We start from the raw sequence: 23314 nt of genomic DNA, 5'->3' as shown, positions 1-23314 counted from the left end.
GCCATACCACTACACTGAATTCCTCCCCACCCCATCCATTTCGTGCATGCTTTCCACATTACTTTTCAGGAAAACTGCAGTGCAAAAAGTGTGAATTTCCAAGGATGGCTGTGTTTTGGTTTGCACACATTGTTTCAGGAAGTGTGGATTAAAGGTAAAGGTACCCCTGCCCGTACGGGCCAGTCTTGACACTCTAGGGTTGTGCGCTCATCTCACTCTAGAGGCCGGGAGCCAGCGCTATCCGCAGACACTGCCCGGGTCTCGTGGCCAGCGTGACAAGCTGCATCTGGTGAGCCAGTGCAGCACACGGAACGCCGTTTACCTTCCCGCTAGTAAGCGGTCCCTATTTATCTACTTGCACCCGGGGGTGCTTTCGAACTGCTAGGTTGGCAGATGCTGGGACCGAACGACGGGAGCGCACCCCACCGCGGGGATTCGAACCGCCGACCATGCGATCGGCAAGTCCTAGGCGCTGAGGTTTTAACCCACAGCGCCACCCGCATCCCCGAAGTGTGGATTAGGTAGATGATAATAATAATAATAATAATAATAATAATAATAATAATAATATTTATACCCCGCCCATCTGGCTGAGTTTCCCCAGCCACTCTGGGCGGCTCCCAATCAAGTATTAAAAACAATACAGCGTTAAATATTAAAAACTTCCCTGAACAGGGCTGCCTTCAGATGTCTTCTAAAAATAGGACAGCTACTTATTTCCTTCACATCTGAAGGGAGGGTGTTCCACAAGGTGGGCGGCACTACCGAGAAGGCCCTCTGTTTGGTTCCCTGTAGCCTCACTTCTCGCAATGAGGGAACTGCCAGAAGGCCCTCAGCGCTGGATCTCAGTGTCCGGGCTGAACGATGGGGGTGGAGACGCTCCTTCAGGTATACAGGACCAAGGCCGTTTAGGGGTTTAAAGGTCAGCACCAACACTTTGAATTGTGCTCGGAAACGTGAATTATAGATTCACCTATAAATGCAAACTGAATCAATTTTCTCCCACATTCCTACTGATGGCCTAGAGATAATCATGAAAAAACTGGCTGCTGGTGGCTGGCTAGTATCTGTGCTCTCTGCATCATCACTGCTGTGTGGAAAAGAGAGAGCCTGAATGAAGGGGAAAGAAAGATTTTGTCTCCATTTTCAATCTCTGCAACTGGTCCTATTATACATGGAAGTATCAGAGCAAACACCCTGCACAGGAACCATATCTAGCATGGCGGGGGATGATGATTGTCTGATACCCTGCTCCATCTCCTACATAACAGATTGAACTTTAGTTGCAAAACTCAGTTGTAGTATGCATAGCAGACATGTCCAAAGTTCGTTTCAGGGGCCTAATCCGGCCCCTGGGGATTTTCCTGGGGTAAAATCCTAAAAAAAAACCTCAACAGCTTCAATCCTAAAAAAGGATCAACAACTTTGGTCGGCCCTTTGGTTGGCCCTCACGGCCCTTCACTTCTTCAAATCTGGCCCTCTTTGAAAAAAGTTTGGACACCCCTGATGTATGGTATAGAGTCTATATGTATGGAGGAAGATGTGTATCAGAAGCATACCCTCAAATGTCCTGATTTAATCAGGACACCCTGAATTGACAGAAGCTGCCCCAGCTTCTGATCCCAATCCGGGATGCCCTGGTTTTTCAGATGCAGCATGGAGAGGGGCGACCTTCCCACAGGCCACGCCACATCTTGTGAGGCGGCAGAGCAGGAGGCAGGAGGCAGAAGACAGCAAAGATAAGAGAGAGGGGGAAAGGAGGGGACAAGAGAGAAGGTTGTGGCAGTGGGCAGGCAGGCGAGGAAGGGGTCAACGACGGGGAAGGTGGGGGTGCCCTGAATTTTTGTCACAAAATGTTGGAGGATATGCAGAACAACATTACTAATACGTATGTAGGCTTGTCACGGGGCTAAGTTCTATCATTTGTGGCTTGAATTCAGATAATGGGTCACAATTTGTTTTAATTAGCTATCCAATGCCAGGATGTTTCTCTCATCACCTACACATCCTTTGTGAATAGATGCTGTTAAATGTAATTGTCACTGTCTGTACTGTCTGCATTTCATTGCCCTCTGACCTTTCTATTTACAAATTCTCTCCACAACACCAGCAACTCAAGGAAACACATCTGATGACTCTTATACCATACTGTATTTGTTAGAATTTGAGGGTAGCACAAGCATCATTATAGGCTTTCCTACAATAGATGAACAGGGCTTCCCTTCTGGGAAAGTCATGGAGGTGGGCTCCCTATTCGCAATGGGTACTGAGACTGGCTCTGTCTTCTCTTCCTCCCTCGACAAGAGTGGAAGCCAGTGTAGCTGTGACAACTGGCCAACAAACGTGTCCCCCTTGGATTGTTTATGGGATTTTCTGCATCCAGGTTTCATTAGACTGTAAATGAGATTTGGATTAGCAGAGTCCTGCAAATGTTACTTGGAAAACATCTAAGAGCTCTGCACAGTGAACAGATGCCAGGCTGAATCTGCAGCCCAGCAGAATACTGAAACTCTTATCAATGTAAGATTAAAAGCTGGAATCCACAAATGTCGGTCCTGTGCAATGTTCAGTGTTCCTGTGCTTTCTGTATGGCAGAAGGGCAATGACTCAGCCCTGAGATAATGTTTGCCTTCAGAGGCACTTGGAAGCAGTATGACTACTTATGGCTAACAAGTGCCTCCAAAATCCAATACAAAGTCAGAAGTGAGCCCCTACCTAGCTGTCTCTCACTGTGTGTGTATTTGTGTGCATGTGTGTATACATGTCACAAATGCAGTTTAAGATTGCCACTGGTAGTGGGCTGGTGAACACATTTGCAGACCCTTGATTAAAAGATCATGAACGACCCTTGAAAATTTGCATTCTGGGATCCCACACCTACCAGACCCATCTGTTATCTACCTTCCTTTGCTTAAAATCAGAAACACAAGTTCGGTTTAGGAGTTTGCCTGAACATGCAAAGCGTAAAACAGGTGAAGGGGCATACATGCAATCCCTGGCCCCAATGTTCCTGGGCATGACAGTTGCTGTCTAAACCTCTGCATGAGTAGCACAAAGGTCTGAAGACGTTTCTCAAAAGCATCTGGCTGCCACTGTGAGAAACAGAATCCTGGAGGTGATGTGAAAACCTTCTGCCTGAGACACCTCAAGGGTCCATCTTTTTGTAACCAAGGGCACATTTGCAAACCAAAGAAATGTCCATGGGGATGACAAACACTCTGCAACCAAGCACATACCATAATGTACTCTCTGCTGGCTACAACAGAATGCCTCTTTCAAGCCTAATTTCAGTAGGGGACAAACAGGCATCTTTGCAGCCACCTGACAAGGCATGGAAAAAATTCAGCGAGCTGGACAAATAATCTGACCTGATGTTACATTTGTTCACAGAATCATGAGCGTGCATGTATGCGGCTGGCATGCAGCAGATTGGGATTGTTTTCTTGCAAGCATGTAGTTTTATGCGAAACAACCCTAATAAGTTTAAGATTGACAATTAAAGGTACTTTCATCAAAATTAAAATGCTGACTTTGCTAACTGCTAATCCACCCATCACTACATTTTGCATTAACATTTTAGCATATGTAGATTTTATTAAGTCAATATTAGTTTCTGCTTCACTGCCTGCCGGGGAATGTTTTGAGCATGGGTAGGCAAACTAAGGCCCACGGGCCAGATCCGGCCCAATCGCCTTCTAAATCTGGCCCGCGGACAGTCCGGAAATCAGTGTGTTTTTACACGAGTATAATGTGTCCTTTTATTTAAAATGCATCTCTGGGTTATTTGTGGGGCATAGGAATTCGTTCACCCCCCCCCCCAAAAAAAAATAGTCCTGCCCACCACATGGTCTGAGGGACGGTGGACCGGCCCCCTGCTGAAAAGGTTTGCTGACCTCTGGTTTTGAGCATTAATTTCCAGAATGATGGAAGTGCATCAGCTGAGACATCAATTTTAATTCCACAGCTAACACAATATAAACCAATCAACAATGACCATGCATGACTCTGTTTTGTCAGCATAGTTTGGGCTTCATCCAATTTAGACTGTAAATTCCTCACATCAGGGTCATTGTTTATGATGCCCTGGAACCAGACACACCTAACCAAGGATGTTATGACTGAGGGCAATTTCAGACCTCACTTTTACCCCAGTGATATGGCAAAGGAAAACAGCTCATCGTGTTCCTATGATGTCATGTGTTTATTCCTGGCACTTGTTTGGGCATTCTTTTGATCTGGTGCTAACATGGTCACAGCTTTAGTGCAAGGACATTTCTACACACACTTGAATTCCTGAATGCTATCCCAGAATGCACCCAGGACAGCCACAATTTATGCATTTTCTCTTTGGGGCTATTTCATGTCATACTTGGAAGGGTATGGAGAGGATAATTCGGGACAGTCAAAAGTGTCCTATATATATCATCTTGTCTAAAAAACAGGGATCTGCAAAGTATGTTCTTGGGAATCCAGGAATTCCTACGAAGCTTATTGGAGGGTCCTCAATAAGAAGATTAGCAATGGCAGGCAAGCTTCCGTGACAGGCAGCTTATCGCCTTTACTTATCTTCTGCTGCAACTACATGAGGGAACATTAGGCACATTCTTGGGCAAGCTCTAGGTTTGAGTGGGCAGCAAGGCCCAACTGACCTGGCTGGCACTGGGCATGACCTGAGAGCATATCCTAGCATGGTCAGCAACATGCAGGGGCTCAATGGCAGGTCCAGAGGGGTTCCTCTGTATATAGCGACTGATATGGGAAAATTCCTTGGAAGGGAGGAAGTTTGAAATCCACAGAGCTGGGAGAAACTGTCTCCCACCCTACTGCCTCTTTCTGGCCAACCGTTTTCTCTCAGTTAGGAATGGTCGTCGGGGTTCACTGAGCTCCAACGAGGTCAGCACTGCCTTAGCCTTCATGATTACTTGGTGAATTTTTTAAATGCTGAAACATTATCCTCAGCCCTAAATAGCTCAAGGCCATTTGCATCCTTCCTTGAAGGATATCGCCCCATGGAACAATCATAGGACTGAGACAGTCTGCCACTGTCTCCATGATAATGTATCTTTACCTAAAAGTCCCACTCTAGCACACACAAAAATTATAATAAAAAAACACTTTAAGGCTGCAATCTTAAACATGCATACTATGGAATTAGCCCCATTGCACATCATGAAACTTATGCAACCACATTAGAACCCCCCTCATTCCCATGACAGATCTTCACAGGTGGCGCATTTTTGAGATGGCAAAGTACCGGTATTCAACTTCACGGTCCTCTACCTGCATTCTGAAGCTGTACATTTTCAAGAGGACCATACCCCATGCTTCTCCCAATCACATATAGCTGCTCTTAGACTTGCAAACTGCATTTATAGTTCTGCAGTCCCAAAGGTCATGCACAACAAAGATACAAGTAGGCTGCTACATACAACCTCTTGAGATATAAAGATATGTGAATTACTGAATATCAGTAATTTAAGAAATTTGGCTGATTCAGTTCCAAAACAGATCTGAACCTGATTGCAGTAGATCTAGATAATCAGCCTCAGCCAAGAACATCTGTAGTTGCTCCACTGTTGCTGTTCTTTTCTTGTTTAAGAGAGACAATAAAGGTTTATTGCAGGCATAGGCAAACTCTGGCCCTCCAGATGTTTGGGACTACAATTCCCATCATCCCTAGCTAACAGGACCAGTGGTCAGGGATGATGGAAATTGTAGTCCCAAACATCTGGAGGACCAGAGTTTGCCTATGCCTGGTTTATTGTCTAGCTTTTAAGCCTCTAATGACAGTCACAGCACTAGATCACCAGAGCGCACAGATACCAGTGACTAAGATATTTTAAAAGATCACAAATTGACACTATGTAATTTTAAAATTATCTATTACACGTGCATACTCAGAAGTATGTCCCTTTGAGTTCAATGGAATTTATAGAATCACAGAATTGTAGAGTGGGAAGGGACCTAGAGGGTTATCAAGTCCAACACCTTGCAATGCAGGAATCTCAGCTAAAGCATCCATGACAGATGGCCACCCAACCTCTGCTTATGCACAGGTAAATTGCACAGATTTACAGCAGGTAGAGGTGTTTCAGCCCAGTCTGTTGTATAATGATATACTCATTCTACCTCAACTTTCAATCCGAAAATATTCCCAATGAAGTAATAAAATAATGAAGTATTCAAATCATAAAAAATGCAATTAAAATGACCCAACTTATGCAATTTAAAGCATAAATAAAGCACAAAACCTTTGTCAGGAAGTTCCACTGAGAAGGCGCAACTACTGAAAAGGTCTTCCTGACTTTCAAAAATCTTCCGAGCATCATGGCACTTAAAAGGCCCCATCCAGTTATTTACAAACATAGGGAGCTTCATATAAGTGTTGCTCTGTTCCTAGTCAGTGGGTTCTTCCTATCTATTTCTTCCAATTATAAAGGAAAAGTCCTCCCGTTAGTAAGAAAAAGCAAGCATAAGTAGGCAAGATTAATTCACAAAGCCAATGTAATTCTATTGAAACTATCCTGTTTTTGTTTCAACATTGTCACATTTCTTAGCCTTTAAAAAGTCACACTTTAAAAAGTCAAATATATACTTTTTTCTCCTTTATTTTGTCCTTTTAAAAAAGTGCCCTTTCTTTCTTCGAGTTCCTATTTACTTCTACTAAAATAAGCTGCTGTTTAACTTCCAGGAAGACACAACTTTTCAGTGGTTCAGCCAGTACATTTCTCAGCCACAGGAGATTCTTTCTTTGCTGTCTTGCAGCTGTGAGCTTCTAAATGATCCCTACCATAAATAACCAGGTATGTATGTATCTGACAGGTGCTGAGGTTTGTAGAGCAAAAGAACTCACCGGCAGTGAATACACACCATAAAGGTAGATAGGAAGCTGGAGAGATTTCCTCTTTTAATGACATAGAATAAAAAGGCCCTGCTGAGTACAAGCAGAAGCATCACAAGATCCAAACCTTGCTACATCTTCTGGGCAAAGCAAAAGATTTTGACATCCTCCTGCACCAGCATAATTTTCAACCAAGCCAACTTTTCAACCTTCATAGTGGCTGTGAAAAATGAAAATCTGGCTCAGCTGAGAATTGAACTGGTCAAGAAACATGTCAACATGCTTTCAATCCAAAGGCATTAGTGAATAAAGCCTAGAGAAAAAAAGTGGAAAGCCCTGCTGTTGTGGTTCGAGGACCCGATCCCCGCTTTGTGGAATGAAGACACACAGACACAGAATATAAGGTTAATGGGCAAGAAAAGGCCACAACTTTATTGATTACAGCAAGTGAAAAGGTATTGGCTTAGGCATTGGACCACGACAGATTGACTCCACCCACTTGGAGAGGGGTGAGCCCAAAGGGGGTTTATTCACCAGAAGGTGGAGCCTGTTGATGCTAATACAACTATAAGCTCTCCCCTGATGTCACCGAGGGTCGTGCCATGGCCCCCCGCCACACAGGCATCGGACAGGATCCACGACCGCCGGATTCCTTTAACGGAATACCCAAAATTGAAGGGGTAGGCGATAGCCACACCTAGCCCTTCCACACACCAAGAACACATTCCAATGCCTAACCTACCCACCAATACCAAGAAAAGTTGCGACAATTGCTACGAGGTAGGCGAAAAAACCAAAAGGCCTAATGCCAGATGGAAAAATTCCTACCAGGCCCCCTGGACAACCTGGGCGACCAACCTAAGGTCCATAGCAAGGCCAAGAGAAAAAACTAAGCCCTAAACTCTAAGGGAGTGGAGGGTGGGTGACTCGCGACGGGAAGGCGGAAAATGAGGCAGAATGGCTGGCACAGCAGTAACTTAAACTGCAGACCACACCCCCTCACAAGCTGCCCGGTTGGGCGCTTACCTGTGGGCGTGGTGCGCCAGCCAGGTGAGTGGGGGCAAGGGGCATAACGCCCCCTGCATGACGCAGAAATCGCGTCCCGCCCACAACCCCTTCCCCTCTTGGAAGAGGAGAGGCTTTACCACTTGCTAGATAACATATTTTCAAATAAGTGGATGTATTATTGACCTGCTCCTGTTATGTACAATGCACACTTAATGACTTTCTGTTTGCAGTGCAAACCACTCCTTCCAGTTTTCATAGTGTCTGGGGAAGCACCTGGCAAAATAAAAAAAATCTACTGTAGGATGCATCCTGACTGTTATAGGTATATATTGGATAACACCTGTGACATCACTGATGAGCTACTGATATAAGCAGTAAAATGCTTAATTAAAATGAAGTGGAGCTTCCTGTAAATAAACTGCAAATATGGGAAGAGTAGAGGAGGAGGAAAACGGCTGGTTTTTCCTTATGTGGGCTGCACCACTTATACTCAAGTTTGCAATTCCCCACCCCATCCCTTCTTTTATGGAAATAAAATGCACAGAGTTTCAGCACAGGTTAGCATTACACATGCCTTGAATTAGCAAATATCGATCCTTTTGTAGGTGGGCCTTCCAGCTCATATCAGATTGGCGAATTTTTCTTAAGGAAAGAAAACTATCCCTTGACATTTTCTCTTGCATGCTCTGGACCAGGCAGGATCTCATACCATATAGTAGAAACAATAAAGGGTTACGTTGCACTATAAAAACAAACAGGCTTATTGTGCCATAAACTACTGTAGGCTACAACCTGATGTGGCCTGGAAATCTGGTGGGTGGTATGGTGAGTTTACTATCTAACTGCTGTGAATGAGTCTGCAGTTTGGACAAAGGAGTGTTAACAATCAAACAATGGATTACTGTTCCTTAATTATTAATGGATGTCCTTATATAAGAGCTAATGGGTAGAGTGCTCATGTATTCTACTTGCAGAGGGAAGTCCTCAATTTGAAGGTGGGCTATCCAGATTGGTTTAAAAGTAAAGAACTATCAGAAGGGATAACTTTGAGGGAGGTGTAGCTGCTGGAATCCCCTTTTCTACCCAACTACTAAAGGTGAAAGAGGTCCTTGTCCTCTTTTTCAGCTGCTACAGAGAGTGTTCCCAACTCACAGCCAGAAGTGAAAATCTTACGTAGCTGCAGACAGTATTATTCCCGGTTGCACGGGCCAACAATTACACTATTTGTAATCCCCTCTTCAGCTCAAGGGAAACATTATCAGATTAATGAATTCTAACTCAGCCTGTTCACGTTCTAACCTCACTCTATGAACTCTTTTTGTTTAAGTTCAGTGACTCTAAGGTCAGCTGTAGAATCCATAATAAAATAAGTTATTTATTCCCTTCCACTTTCTTCCCTACTGCTGCCTTCATGGAAGCAGTTGGCTGCCAACCTCTGGCTCTCAGCAACACACAAACAAGCCACTACTGTATTCCCTGTCCTCAGACAGCCACACCCACCGCTAGACGGGAAAGGAAAGGGCTTGGATGATTTGGCAAACCATGGTGTTGTTGGCACAAGCCATCATAAGCGAGTTGCTGCTGCTTAACAGGTTGCCATAGCAAAGGAATAGACACAGTGGTCAAAGCTGAGATTCTGGCTGGGAGCCACCAATTAGTAGGTTCATGCTATGGGAAGTGAGAAAATGTCGTGAATCCAAGAAGCACAACTGTGCAGACTCCCAAGCAACACCATTCCAATCACACTTTAAGAACTGGGTAGGATAGCCATCTGTCCTTTACTTGAAGAAAGGCTCTTTTTGAAAGGCTATCCTACCCAAATCCAGATAAAGGACCCTAAGAAAGGTGAGCAGGTGCTTTGAAGCTGCCCATCAGCAGTTAGCACCTGAACAGCAGACTGAGCAGGCACTTGATCACAGGCTTCTCCACTCTGGTGGGATGTACTGTGGCTGCGCGCAGACATTTTATTCTAGAATCAATGGAGACTGAGTATTTGGGGGGTTTTTCTACATAGTCCTACATGTTCAGGGAAGTTTTTAATGTATAACATATTAGTGTATTTTTGGTCTTTGTGGAAGCCGCCCAGCCAGATGGGCGGGGTACAAATAAATTATTATTATTATTATTATTATTATTATTATTATTATTATTAGCACTTCTGAGAAACTGGCTTCATTCTGAATGTAAGAGCTTGTTAAAGATTTGTTATGCTTTACCGCTCAGTGTGTCCCTTTCAAAACAGATGAAACACATGTATGCAATTGCAGCAATGGGAGGGGGCGTGTACCCACACCTACTCAATGATGTTGTGTGTGGGCATATAGCAAGACTGCATTCACCACTTCCTTCCTTCCTTCACCTGGGCTATGTGCAGGGAGGAGAAGGCATCGGTAACCAGTTTTCGAAACTCCCATTGTTCTAGGTGCATTTTGCAACAGGGAATTTCATTAGTGCAAGCAGTTTCTGAGCTCTGGGCACAGTACTGCGCCTAGGATTTCATATTAAAACTGCAGTGGAAGGAAAGGAGGATATTTTTCTGCCTCCCCACTTCCAGCTACTCTCTGAAGACTGGAAAAGAGACCCTCTTAATAATAATTACTGGGATGGTCAGGAGAAGGACTTGTATTCTTGTTATAAAAAAAAGTGTGCCTAGACATTCTGTTGTTGCAGCCATAAACCTAGGTTTAAGGTGCCATTTAGTTCCTAGCCTTCATATCTCAGTTCCTAACACTGTAGCTAACCTAATCAAGGGGAGGGTTTTCAAATAATGACACCCATCCTTGTGAACACCAGGATCAAGAGTCAATCTAGGCTGCAAGCAGCATGTTGACTATGTGCAGGAATAATTGGAGATTGAAAAACACAACCTTTTTGGCTATAAATAGATTGGTGTGTGTACAGCCTGTATTTTTGTTTGAATTACTGTTTATTTATTTTTTTCAAATCACAACCCGAGATGGAAATATAATGAAGCAAACTTAAGGACTGAAAAAATGAGATACTGAGAGAAACCGAAATTGATAGGTCTGCCCACCCCTGATTTCCATATACAGTGGTACCTCAGGTTAAGTACTTAATTCGTTCCAGAGGTCCGTTCTTAACCTGAAACTGTTCTTAACTGGAAGCACCACTTTAGCTAATGGGGCCTCCTGCTGCCGCTGCGCCACTGGAGCATGATTTCTGTTCTCATCCTGAAGCAAAGTTCTTAACCCGAGGTACTATTTCTGGGTTAGCGGAGTCTGTAACCTGAAGCGTATGTAACCTGAAGCGTATGTAACCCGAGGTACTACTGTATGACTTACCCCTCTCATATAAAATGAGAGATTGACATACTAGGTTCTGCAGACCTGTATTTAGAGATGCACAACAAGGACCACTTGTAATGCTTGCCTCAAACACTGCAAACATGATGTCTTCAGTGTCGTAGTGTCATTTTCTGGTAGTTTGATGCATATTAAGGTCTGTAGTAGCAATTGTGAGCATTAGCACAACAAACTCCATGCTCTCTTGCAATGGTATAACTCTGCTGCATTTAAAAACCAGTTTCAAGCTCATTTAACTGCCGTATGTTCAAACTAAGAAACATTGGCACCCTCCCCAAAGCATATTTCCCATGAACTTCGGGGGAGGAAGTCAACTGTTGTCAAGCCAGTTTGAAACTGGTTTACATGCGTATTGAGGATGCACCCATACAGTTGCCTAAAGCTGCAGGAGTCCGGAAGGAGCCAAGGGAATAAGTGGCTCAGAGACAGAGTTTTAGTTGCACAGGTGGTGAAACATCATCTAGCAGGCAGCTGGAAGGAAACAAAATCCGCTCCATCTAAATCCCTCCATATGATGTTCACCCACCATGGCCAAAAGGCAACTTCTCATCTTAACCCTCTGGTATAACAAGCTACAGAAACATCCCTGTAACACGTACACATCTAACTCAAAGAATACAAGTTCAGGGTTATTGCTGCTTTACCAGATGGGGTAACTTTATTAAATAACAAAGGAACTTCCAAGGAGCTCAAAGCAGCATACATTATTCTTCCTGCACTCCATTTATCCTCATGACAATACTGTGAGGTACAGTCGGTTGCATATAGTGAACATCTTAAGTGTGTATAGTATACTCACTTACCAAAGAGTAAGTCTGGTGCTTTTTTTTCTGGGGGTATGCAGGGGTACGCATACCCCTAAACATTTTGTGAATCTTTGTACTTTTGTCCATTTACTGTATTTATTTTTCCTGATTTGAACTATAAAATGGTGATTTTCTTGAGTCAAAATGAGAGTTCCCCTAAACATTTTTTTTTAAAGGAAAAAAAGCACCGAGAAAGTCCCATTGAACTTGCTTCTGATTGGACATAGGACTGCATCCTTACACATTCAATGCCCCATGAATCACCACGTTCCAGGCAAGTTAACATGACCAAAGAAGACCAATAAGCAAACCTCAGATGTCATGCTGTTTAAATGAAATATGCAAATACAGCTTGATTTCTAGCAATGTGGCTTTGGAATTTTGCAGTATCTAATGTCACATCTAGTTTGCTCTTAACTTCTCCTGAAACATGAGCATTGATCCCAAAGTGCAATGTAAGAACTATTTCCAGTTTTAATGATTAATTTTTACTGTATTTGCACATTTTTCTTTTTCCCTGTTTAAAGTAACAAGAGCTAAGGAGGGCAGGATAACTTGTATTTTTAAACAGTTGGCTCTTGTTACTGAGAAAGGGGGTGAAAACCCACACACACAAAAATAGCTGTACAAAGAGTTCCGGGTACACTAAAATCATGGAGAAATGGTTGTAAACTCCTTTGTAAAAATTGCTTGGAGAAACTTTCATTCTGCAGCTCATCAAAGCTGAGTGAAATGTAGTTAGCCCAACAGGATATGTATTTGATTGTTTTAAGATTTCTTGGGTGTTTTGTGAAAAAGGCATATCTGCCATAACATCTTCTCCTACTCAACAATTAAAGATAAAAAGAACTCTCTCCCTGCATGTGTGTGTGTGTGTCTCCTTCCCACCCTTTCTGTTTAAAATGAAACTCCAAAAAGGAGACATTTATGTGAGCCACCTTAGATCAGAGTATGGCCATATTTGGTGGGTCCTAGGGCTCACAAAATTAAGAACAATCTCCTTCTTATTGATGGTCACAGTCCCTCAGAGGTAAACTGTCAGGAGCAACATGCCAGCAGTGGATTGGGTCAGCCAATAGGGACAGAGTTTTCTGCTTGGCCATCCTTTCTCTGTGCCACCTCTCTCTTACACTTACACACACAACACAAAAGAGGAAGCCATTCCTAAGGCAGTGATCTGGAGAGCAAGAGTGGACTCATAGTGTCCAGACCCTGTCCACCACTGACCTACAGAATGTCATCCAATAAGTTACCGGTTCAAATCTCAGCTCAACTATGAACTCTCTCTGGCAGGGGTTGCCAATCTGTGGCCCTCCAGATGTCGGTGGACTACAACTTCCTGGCCATTAGCCATACTGGCTGGGGCTGACGGGAGTTGGAGTCCAACAACATCTGGAAGGCCAACAGTTCCTCTCCCCTGCTCTATGGCCACAAGTAAGCCACCATCTCTCAACCTTAGTATCCTCCCCCATATATAAAGATACCAATCTTGCCTCTCTTGCAAGGGTTATTGTGATAGTGTATGTGAGGCAATCGGAACAATGAAGCACTGTAAAAAAAGGGAAAATATTAAGCATTATGTAAATGCTCAGATTTGTGTTTTCTTATTTGACAAGAAACTATTGTTGTCAAGGATGGGTAAACAAGGGACAAACAAGAGACTCAGTAGGTTAATGACCAGGGTAGAGACAAAGAAGAGAAAAGCAGCTGAGCTACACATTCTGGCCCAGAAGTACTGCCTCCACTGTCCCACAGCCAGCAAGGCTGACCTTAACTGAGAAAGTGACATTTACATCCATTCAGAAATACAACAGGCTGGAAAAATGGGATCAAGAGGCGAGCATCTGCAAACTTCCTGCCAGGACATGTCACATGGGAAAAATAAAGGCTGTTCTAATCTCATTAAGAAATCCAGTGGTCCCTGGGGAAACTATTTTTCTTACTGAGCTACTGACCACTAGTATTTCCAGGCAGAGTTGGAAAAGACTCCTGTCCAAAACCCTCAAGTAGATAATACCGAGCTACGTGGACCAGTGATCTGACTTGGTATAAGGTAACTTCTTATGTTCACTCACAGTCATAGAATTTTGTCAACCCTTGACCTTTGTTCATTTCAGTGATTAAATTGCATGGGGCTAGAAGTCCATGCCAGTTCCATGAAGATGCTTTATCCCTTACTTTTCAGAAAAGGAAGGGCTTCCAAACCACACTCTCTTGTCCCAAGAGATACAAAGCGTATGATAGGTAGAGATCCACAGAAACTAGCAGATGTGTTTCAGGGTAGTGTGTATGTGAAAGAACTTATTTGTGTCCCCCATTCACTTTTGCTCACATGCACCCATTCACACTACTCACATGGGATACTCATACATACGGTACTCTAGTCACATACGCCATTCACACAAGCTGGGCTAGGACTTGAGCTGAGCACCATCTCAGATCCTGTCCCTTTTCACTGGCAGGGAGAAAGATTCAGACAGGAGCATATTCTGGCTGGCTATCAAGCCCAGCTATGATTTTTTGACCTTTGTCTATTGCACACCACTTTAGCAAGTACAGTGTGCCTCACAGTCCTTCCTCACACCTCCTGCTCTAATGTGGGTAGTGGCAACAGAGAGTTTGAGAGGCTGGCATTCATAGAGAAGCTTCCATTAGAAAGAGACTTAAGGATATATGCAGAGTATGCCGCTAGCCTCAGGCACAGAAACTGAAGCACAAAAGAATGAATGGCACAGGGCTGGCCCAGTTCTTGTACAGCTAGGGTATTTTTTCTGTCTGCTGGACTTGCAGAGAGGGAATGAAGTGAGCAACCAGCTGCTAGGAGTAAGGGAATCATCAATACGGAGGAAAGACGAATAAAAGAACAGGGAAGGCAGAATATATCTATAGGCATAATCCTGCCACTCTATGGTTTGTTGCCCTGCTCTAGAAAGTTAGGAAGGAGCTAAGCAGGGGCTGCTCATGTCACATGCAGCAGCAGACAGCTCTTACACAGGCTAATTTGCCTTATTGTGCTTTGTGGCCAGCATCATGTGTGAGAATGACCAGTGTACACCTTTAAAAACTACAAAGTAAAAGGGGGGGGGGAGACCCTGCTATGTACAGACATATTGGCAATGCAGAGAGGGAAATGTGTGCAGAATGAGCATAAAACTACAGCAAAGTGTCCAATTCCAGAATTAATTTTGGAAATGCTCCAAGTCAAACTGGAATTTAGGAGTGGAATGCTACGTGGAATGGAATTCCAGCAGAATAAATGAATGGAATGATGGAGCTCTGCTTCTCCCTAGAACTCCATGGTGCACTGAGGAACAAGTCATGCAGACTCTTTCTGCTCAGACTTGTGCCGTGCAGATTGCACCTGTCCCTGCCAGCCACACGTACTAGTGGGGATCAGTGTAGGCTGAAGCATTCTGCACACGCCTGCCTACACAGAGAGCCCTATGGATGAGCCCCATGAAGACATCAAAAGTGGACTGCACATTCCATGGGTCTCATATCACCACTGGCCCAGAATAAGAAAACTGGTGCAGACAAAGCCTAAAAGGCATTCCTCTGGCTGCCGTATTTCTCCCCTTGCTAAAATAGTCCCTTTGAAAGCTCCATGACAAGAGTAGAACTGTTGGATATGGGCGTGGTTTGTAAGAACGTGAATTGTCAGAAACCCTGGCCCTGAATCAGTTCTAGCTGAGCCCAGCTGCTCATGGCCTATAGTGGCAACAGGCACCCTTGTCTACATGAAAATCAACTCAACTGGACCTGATTGAGCATCATGACATGGATGTCAATGGGCACTTGGGTCAGTACTGTGTTTAGAAGACAGCTTCCAAACACACATCTTCAAAAAGAGTTTGGAGTAGCTATTTAAAGCAGCAGTGGGGAAAGTTAGGCCCCGAGGCCAAATGTAGTCTCCCAGACTCTTCTACTTGTCCCTTGGGAGGGACTCCCTAGGCCAGACACCCTCATCAGGCCACACTGCCCCTCAACAGCCCTGCATCTACCTTGAGTGTTTTTGCCTTGCTAGAATTTGTCCTGGAATTCTGATAGTGCTTTTTGTTTGCTTGGGCAGAGGATAGAAAGGAGTTTGCAAGTGTATGTGGAAACTAACCTACTGTACAAAGATTTAAAAAATCACATCCATTGCTCTAGTCACTTTTGCCTCTGGCTCCATCCCACTGGTACTTGGCACCCCATAAGGGAATGTGGCACTCAGATGAAGGGGGGCGAGGTTCCCCACGGCTGATTTAAGGGATTCCTTAATCTATACTAAAAAACAATCCTATTTCTGCTTCAGGAAAATCCAAACTGTGCAATCATAAGAAGGCCTATAAATGTGTATAGATAACATTGATTTGCATAATTTATTCTGAGTGCAATATTCAGCTTTTCTTATGAATTAGCATTTATTGGAAAGGAACAGGAGGGGAAAGGGCTGGCAAGGAAAAGCAAGAGAAGGGAAGGACAGCAGAGGCAGAACCTTTATTAAGAACTTCCATTTTTAATTTCCCAACCATTAGCCCCCAGAATTAATAAAATTCCAACTTGTTTGCAACAAGCAGTAGAAACTTCCTTTTCCAGGAGAAAAAGACAAAGCAAAGACAAGCACAAATTTCTTAGGTAGCTGAATGTATTGTTATGTTATTCTATGAGCACAGCACAGAATCTACACAAAGCCATTAGTACTTTAGTACTTTGGAAACATAGGACTAAAATCCACCTGAACAGGTTTCTGCTTAGTGGATAAGCATGTAGGCTCTTGGTTGTTGCATTCTCCTGTCGGTTAGGTAAACTACTGCAATGCATACCCTTATTTAGTCAGGGCCTTCTCTGCTGACTCCAGCACTTTCAACACGTCATTTACACCATGCTCCACCAGTGTCCCCCAAGGAGACTCTCATTCCTGCCTATGTAATGTAGATTTGAAATGCTGAGCACACTGGAGATATAAGTTAACATTGCTTAAGAGCATGATTGGTCAGGAGAGTAAAGGAAAGTGATACGAGGGAGGGCTGCAGTTCAAGTCTCAGCAGATGAGCGGCTCTGTTATTTTAAGGGTGGGTGCAGCGTGTCCCATGGAGACAGGCAATACCAACGGACGGAAAAGCTGGCTAGGATTTAAAACTTGATCCTTTTAAACAACTTGCTTCAAACAGACAAAAAGCAAGCATACAAACTGGGCAGCAGAAGTCTGGTGTCAGTAGACATGTTTTTATATTATACCTCACTTTTTTCCTGAAGGGCAGAAAATGGTAGAGAGAAAGGCTGCAAGATTATTGATAACGGGCAGTGAAAGAGAGTCCGCTTTGCATGCAGAAGGTTACAGGTTCAATCCCCAGCATCTTCAAGTAAGGCTGAGAAAACCTTGGTTTGAAAACTTGGAGAGCTGCTGCCAGTCACAGGTAGATGGTAATGAGCTAGATGGCAGTGGAAGCTGGCCCAACAGGGCAAATTGCACACTGCGGGTGGCGCTGTGGTCTAAACCACAGAGCCTAGGGCTTGCCGATCAGAAGGTCGGCAGTTTGAATCCCCGTCAGGGTGAGCCCCTGTTGCTCGGTCCCTGCTCCTGCCCACCTAGCAGTTCGAAAGCACGTCAAAGTGCAAGTAGATAAATAGGTACCACTCTGGCAGGAAGGTAAAAGGTGTTTCTGTGCACTGCTCTGGTTCGCCAGAAGTGGCTTAGTCATGCTGGCCACATGACCTGGAAGCTGTCTGCGGACAAATGCCAGCTCCCTCGGCCTATATTGCAAGATGAGTGCGGCAACCCCAAACTCATCCGCGACTGGACCTAATGGTCAGGAGTACCTTTACTTTTACCACCAACCAGATGTGCCCTCAGTCAGCCCCCACCTGCCTGCTTTCTTACTTACAACCAGTAAGTTGGAGTGGCGTTGACTGTCAGGTGGCAGTGTGGTCTAAACCACTGAGGCTCTTGGTTTTGCCGATTGGAAGGTCAGCAATTCGAATCCCCACGACGGAGTGAGCTCCCGTTGCTCTGTCCCAGCTCCTGCCAACCTAGCAGTTCAAAAGCACACCAGTACAAATAGATAAATAGGTACTGTACCACTGTGGTGGGAAGGTAAACGGCTTTTCTGTGCGCTCTGGTTTCCGTCATGGTATTCCGTCATGCCAGAAGAGGTTCAGTCATGCTGGCCACATGACCCAGAGAGCTGTCTGTGGACAAACGCCGGCTCCCTCGGCCTGAAAGCGAGTTGAACGCCACAACCCCATAGTCACCTTTGACTGGACTTAACCGTCCAGGGGTGCTTTACCTTTACCTTTCAATAATAATATCCAGAGCAGCTCATTTGGCTACATACTACACAAACACATGCTAAAGCAGGTTAGGGAACCCTGGCCCTCCAGATGTTGCTGCACTATGAGTCCCATCATCCCTAGCCATTGACCGTGCTTGATGGGGTTGATGGGAGCTGCAGTTCAGCAACATATGGAAGGCCAAATATTCCTCACACCTGAGTTTAAATCATCAGGGAAAGTCTGGCTCTCTGTCCCATCCTTTGCTGATGCCAGGTTGTTGAGGATGCCAGTTAAAACCTAGTCTATCCTGCAGAACTCTTTTCCAAATGAGGCCTGTCTGGGCTGGTCTCTATTTTTTAGGAAGCAGGAGATGATGATGATGATGATGATGATGATGATGGTGGTGGTGATGATTTTATTTAAATCTAGTTAGCTGCTAAGAATTTATACCAGTCTTGTAAATAAGCCCACAAAATATACCAGCCTGCATAAATGTTGCTAGCCTGCTGGAGGCTGGCAGAGAATCAAACTGCTCTGACTGTCCTGCAGCAGCCTACTGTTTTTCTATGCTGGGCACGAGGAAGAGAACTTCCATTCTCCAGCATCCCACTTTGTTTCTGCTCTGGAAGCATTCACCTGATTCTGCATGGAATTCCACGCACTCTCCTTGTCACCTATGGCTTGTCACCTGTAGCTACTATTGAATTCAAGGCTGATTTACACTGCTTTTCGTTTGCTCGTCTTGACTTTGTGGTATCTCTTTTGATTGACTCCAACTAATTTATTGCACAATGTCTTGGGGCAAGTTGTTTAGTTTGTTGTGATAATCTAAAATAAAAGCAAATAAACAGAACATTTGGCTACATTTCTCAAGGGAAACATGCCTGGTCTCGAAACTCAAGGGCTAATTCACAAGAGAGTGAGATGATCAGGGACTGCTAGCATGGAAATTGCAAGCCTTCTTTCCAAGTGTCTCAAGCAGCTGCATTTGTGCAACACACAAGGAGGAGGAAAATGGCTCTACGTGTCTATTTCCCCTTGCTCAAAAGTTTCCTTAATAGGAAATTATGTCCAAGCAGCGCTAAGGGAGGGATGGAGTGCCCCCGCTCCACCAGGAGTGCATTCCAATCTCTGATGTAAACCACCAGAGTTCCCCCTTTGATTTGAAGTGTAAATAGTGTATAATAAAAAGATCCTTTTATAAACTGCCGAGCATTTGTGCAGCAGTTCAATAGCTCCAACACCATTATTTATAGCCTTGCAACACTTTATATGCATGACTTTTCCAGCATGCTGTGGAAGAGACCACAAGCAAAGAATCGGCAAAATCAGACAACATCCCCTGTGCTAATATGGATGTAGATCATCATATCCCACGGATACAGATTCTTTAAAATTTACCTAAACCATTCTTGCCCATGTTAATCAGAGTCCAGGCCTAGTCCAAACATAGATGAAGTAGAGATGAGGGCTCAATTTTAAGAGTTAAAGGGTCAAAAGGATAAGGAAGCTGAATGCACACGTAGGGGGTGAGGAGTGTGCGTCTGTGTGCCAACTCAACAGTGCTTAGTTTGGTTTTGGTTGCTAATGTCGATATTATTTTGTGGATTAGCAGTGCTGTAGTGCTTTGTGAATCTTATAATATGACTTTTGTTGTGTTTTTGCTGTTTAGCTTATTTTTTAGTTATTTAGTTAATTGTGTTTTATAGAATGTGACTATTTTACTGATGATTTGTAATTGTTTCACTGATGATTTGTTAATTAATTAATATATAGGATTTATGTTGTTGTTGTGATGTTCCATTACATTATTGTTTATTTATTATTTGTGAGCTGCTTTGTGATTCGTGTGAGTGGAAATATGGCATAGAAACATAATAAATGAAAATAGCAATTCTATCAGTTTTGATTTCTCTCAGTTTCTTATTCTTCCAATCTCCAGTTTTCCACATTTCCCCATCAGTTTGAAAATTAAAAAAAAATATGGAAAACTTTCATGAAAATTCACCAGAGAATTTCTCCTACAATATACATTTTTATGCAGTGTTCCTTAACATACACAATTTGGCTAAGCAATTTCCCAAATGTAATAAATTTTAATGTTATTTTCACTAACCTATGCATTTCAGTACAGCGTTTACCCTAGTATATGCTTTTTTGTACACAATACTTTGCCAGAGAACTGCCCTGCAAACTGTTGAGATGTGCAAATTTTGAAAGCTGGCTGTGTTTCAGTTTGCATACTATTTTGGAAATTGTGAATTAGATAGATTTGCCTTGAAGACAATCTGAATTCAATTTCTCAACCACCCGTAAAGGTAAAGGGACCCCTGACCATTAGGTCCAGTCACAGACGACTCTGGGGTTGCAGCGCTCATCTCGCTTTATTGGCCGAGGGAGCCGGCGTACAGCTTCCGGATCATGTGGCCAGCATGACTAAGCCGCTTCTGCTGAACCAGAACAGCGCACGGAAACGCTGTTTACCTTCCCGCCGGAGCGATACCTGTTTATCTACTTGCACTTTGACGTGCTTTCGAACTGCTAGGTTGGCAGGAGCTGGGACCGAACAATAGGAGCTCACCCCATCGCAGGGATTCGAACTGCCGACCTTCTGATCGGCAAGCCCTAGGCTCTGTGATTTAGACCACAGTGCCCCCCGCGTCCCTTCAACCACCCCTACCCACATTTTAACTCTCCTGCAGACCAGATACAGGCAACTCCCCACTTACATGGGGTTTAAGTTCTGAGCCCCTATGCGCATAAGTGAAATTGCGTAAAGTGGGGAGAGCCTCTAAACACTCTTTAAACACCCTCTCTTTCACTTCTGTTCAGTCCATATCAAAAATACCGTATCCAAAAATATCCACAACTAGAATTGAACATCTGAGGCTGGAGGACATACGGGAAAGCCTCAACTGCAGCTGCGCTACCCTACACATCAGCTTCTAGATAGGGAGGGTGAGCAGGCTAAACAAAGCCCTGCTGCTCCTTTGGTCTCTTCGGGGCTTCCTTCACCCTCAGTCCTCTTCGGGTTCTGGGAAGGGAGGGGCTCCACACAAGCCACAAGAACTCTCCAGCTCTGTTCAACCACTTCTGAGTATGAATTGAATTACAGTGGTACCTCGGGTTAAGTACTTAATTCGTACCGGAGGTCCGTTCTTAACCTGAAACTGTTCTTAACCTGAAGCATCACTTTAGTATGCACAGTCACAGACAAGTCAAATGCATGGGGGGGCACCTGTACATGTTTTCTTCCTCCTGGTTGGAAGGGAAAGGAGTTCAGGCTACAAAAGAGGCAAACCATAGAAAGTGTGAGGGTGTCCTGAAATTCCTGCATTGCACAGGGTTTGACTGGACAAGTGATACTCAAAACGATGGTCCAAAGACCATGGCTACTTAATCCAGCCTAGGTTGGGTAGGATGCTTCAGAGTCCAAACATTGTTCCAGTCACTGGCACATTGAGGAGGCGGAGATTTGTTGGTCCACTACATCAGATAGTTTAGGAAGAACAGGACTAGATAACCTACAAGACCTTCTCCAACTCCATGTTTCTATAAGTAGTACTGGTTGTGAATGGTGCACTCCTATTTTTTAGGACATAGAAAAACCGTATTTTCTTTCCCATGTATTTTACTAAGAAAAGTGCAATTTAATGCACACATGTCATTCACAACAATGTAAGGCATGTTTGCTTTGTACTTGCATGGGTAACTAGAGCCAAAAACAAACATCAAAGTAAGATGAAGCCCTTACCCCAGACTATAATTCCTCATTTATGCTTCATGTGAATATTAGTGCCTTTGGCAGAAAAGAACCTGCAATGACCTTTTCTGTGGCAAGACCTATTACCTTGGAGATGTGCTACCCTTCATTTAACACCTTGCCAAGACGCATAAATTTCTACCAGGCAAATCTGGTGGGTGCCCGTGATTTATTTCTATACCACCAGCAGTGTGCATAGTATTTTACATGCCAAATAACACCATAAACCTATGTATCTATTATCAGTGTTCACAGCACTTTACAGGTAACATTATCGTGTGATTCTATACATGTCTACACAAAATTAAGACCTATTGAGTTCAGGGAGTTCTTACACTAAAGTAAGTGGGTATAGGATTTCATCCTAAAGAGCACAATCAACCGGGAAATTATCTTGCCCAACCCCCACTGAAATCAAAGGGAGCATTGCAATAGTGTGGTAGTGCTCTCATGTAGCTCCTTAATTTTAATGGGGATTATTTCTCATTGGCCAGAAATGAGCAGTGTGTCAATGCATGCTTCCACTTTGCTGTTTTCCCAGCTACAAGCTGGAGCAACAAACCATGAACCTTGGCTTACCATGTTGCCCAGATCCAGGATTGTGGGATGTTTCTCACTAAACAAACCATCATCAGATGCCAAGAATAAACAGACTCTTGGGCTGGGGTGTTTGCAGTGTTTTGTTAGGGGGTTGCTATTGTTGTTTTTAGATCTTGTGGTTTATGTGGAAATTATCCAGTTTGGTTGAGCATTTTTAATGTTGTATTTATTGTTTATGACTACTTTTGTTATGGATGATGGATGGAAGCCCACCAATATAAAAGAAAAGTTAAGTACTGACTCAGGGCCCAATATACCTTGATTTCATTACTGCACATTAAAACATCAATTGTGTGTGTGTGTGGTGGGTGGGTGCTCTAAATCAAGGGAATGAAATATGAATCTGCTTTAGCCCACTGGTCCACTTAGGTTGTACGGCCTCCCACTCGGGCTTGCAGTAGTTATCCAGCCCATGACACCTTTAGATCCAGTGTCACGTTCCTCCTCAGTCACGTTGAATAGGAACTTTTTTTCCTAAGTCTACTTTGTTGTGTGTAAGTGTTCCCCACCCCCTGCGAGAGGTGATGGCAGTTAAGATGAGACAGATTAAAACAGTGTCCCACTGAAAATCCTACTGTTAATTTTAAAAAGTCCTATTCACACAAATGGTGCCTTTCCCTGCCTTAAGACTGGAGATAAAGCAGGCATGATGTACCTTTTGCCCACGGGCCAAACTTGGCCCAGCAGGGGTCCTAATTAATCTTGCAAGGTTTTCCCA

General features: G+C 43.8%; 1 protein-coding gene across 5 annotated transcripts in view; it reads right to left on the bottom strand.

Annotated features, from left to right (window-relative positions):
* The window catches only part of JPH2 (junctophilin 2), a 67985-nt gene that overhangs the window by 30650 nt on the left and 14021 nt on the right, over nt 1–23314 (bottom strand). The gene's annotated exons all lie outside the window — the stretch shown is intronic.

The sequence above is a fragment of the Podarcis muralis genome, chromosome 5 (assembly GCF_964188315.1).
Source record: "Podarcis muralis chromosome 5, rPodMur119.hap1.1, whole genome shotgun sequence".
NCBI lineage: Eukaryota > Metazoa > Chordata > Lepidosauria > Squamata > Lacertidae > Podarcis > Podarcis muralis.
This window is presented reverse-complemented; position numbering and strand designations above follow the sequence as displayed.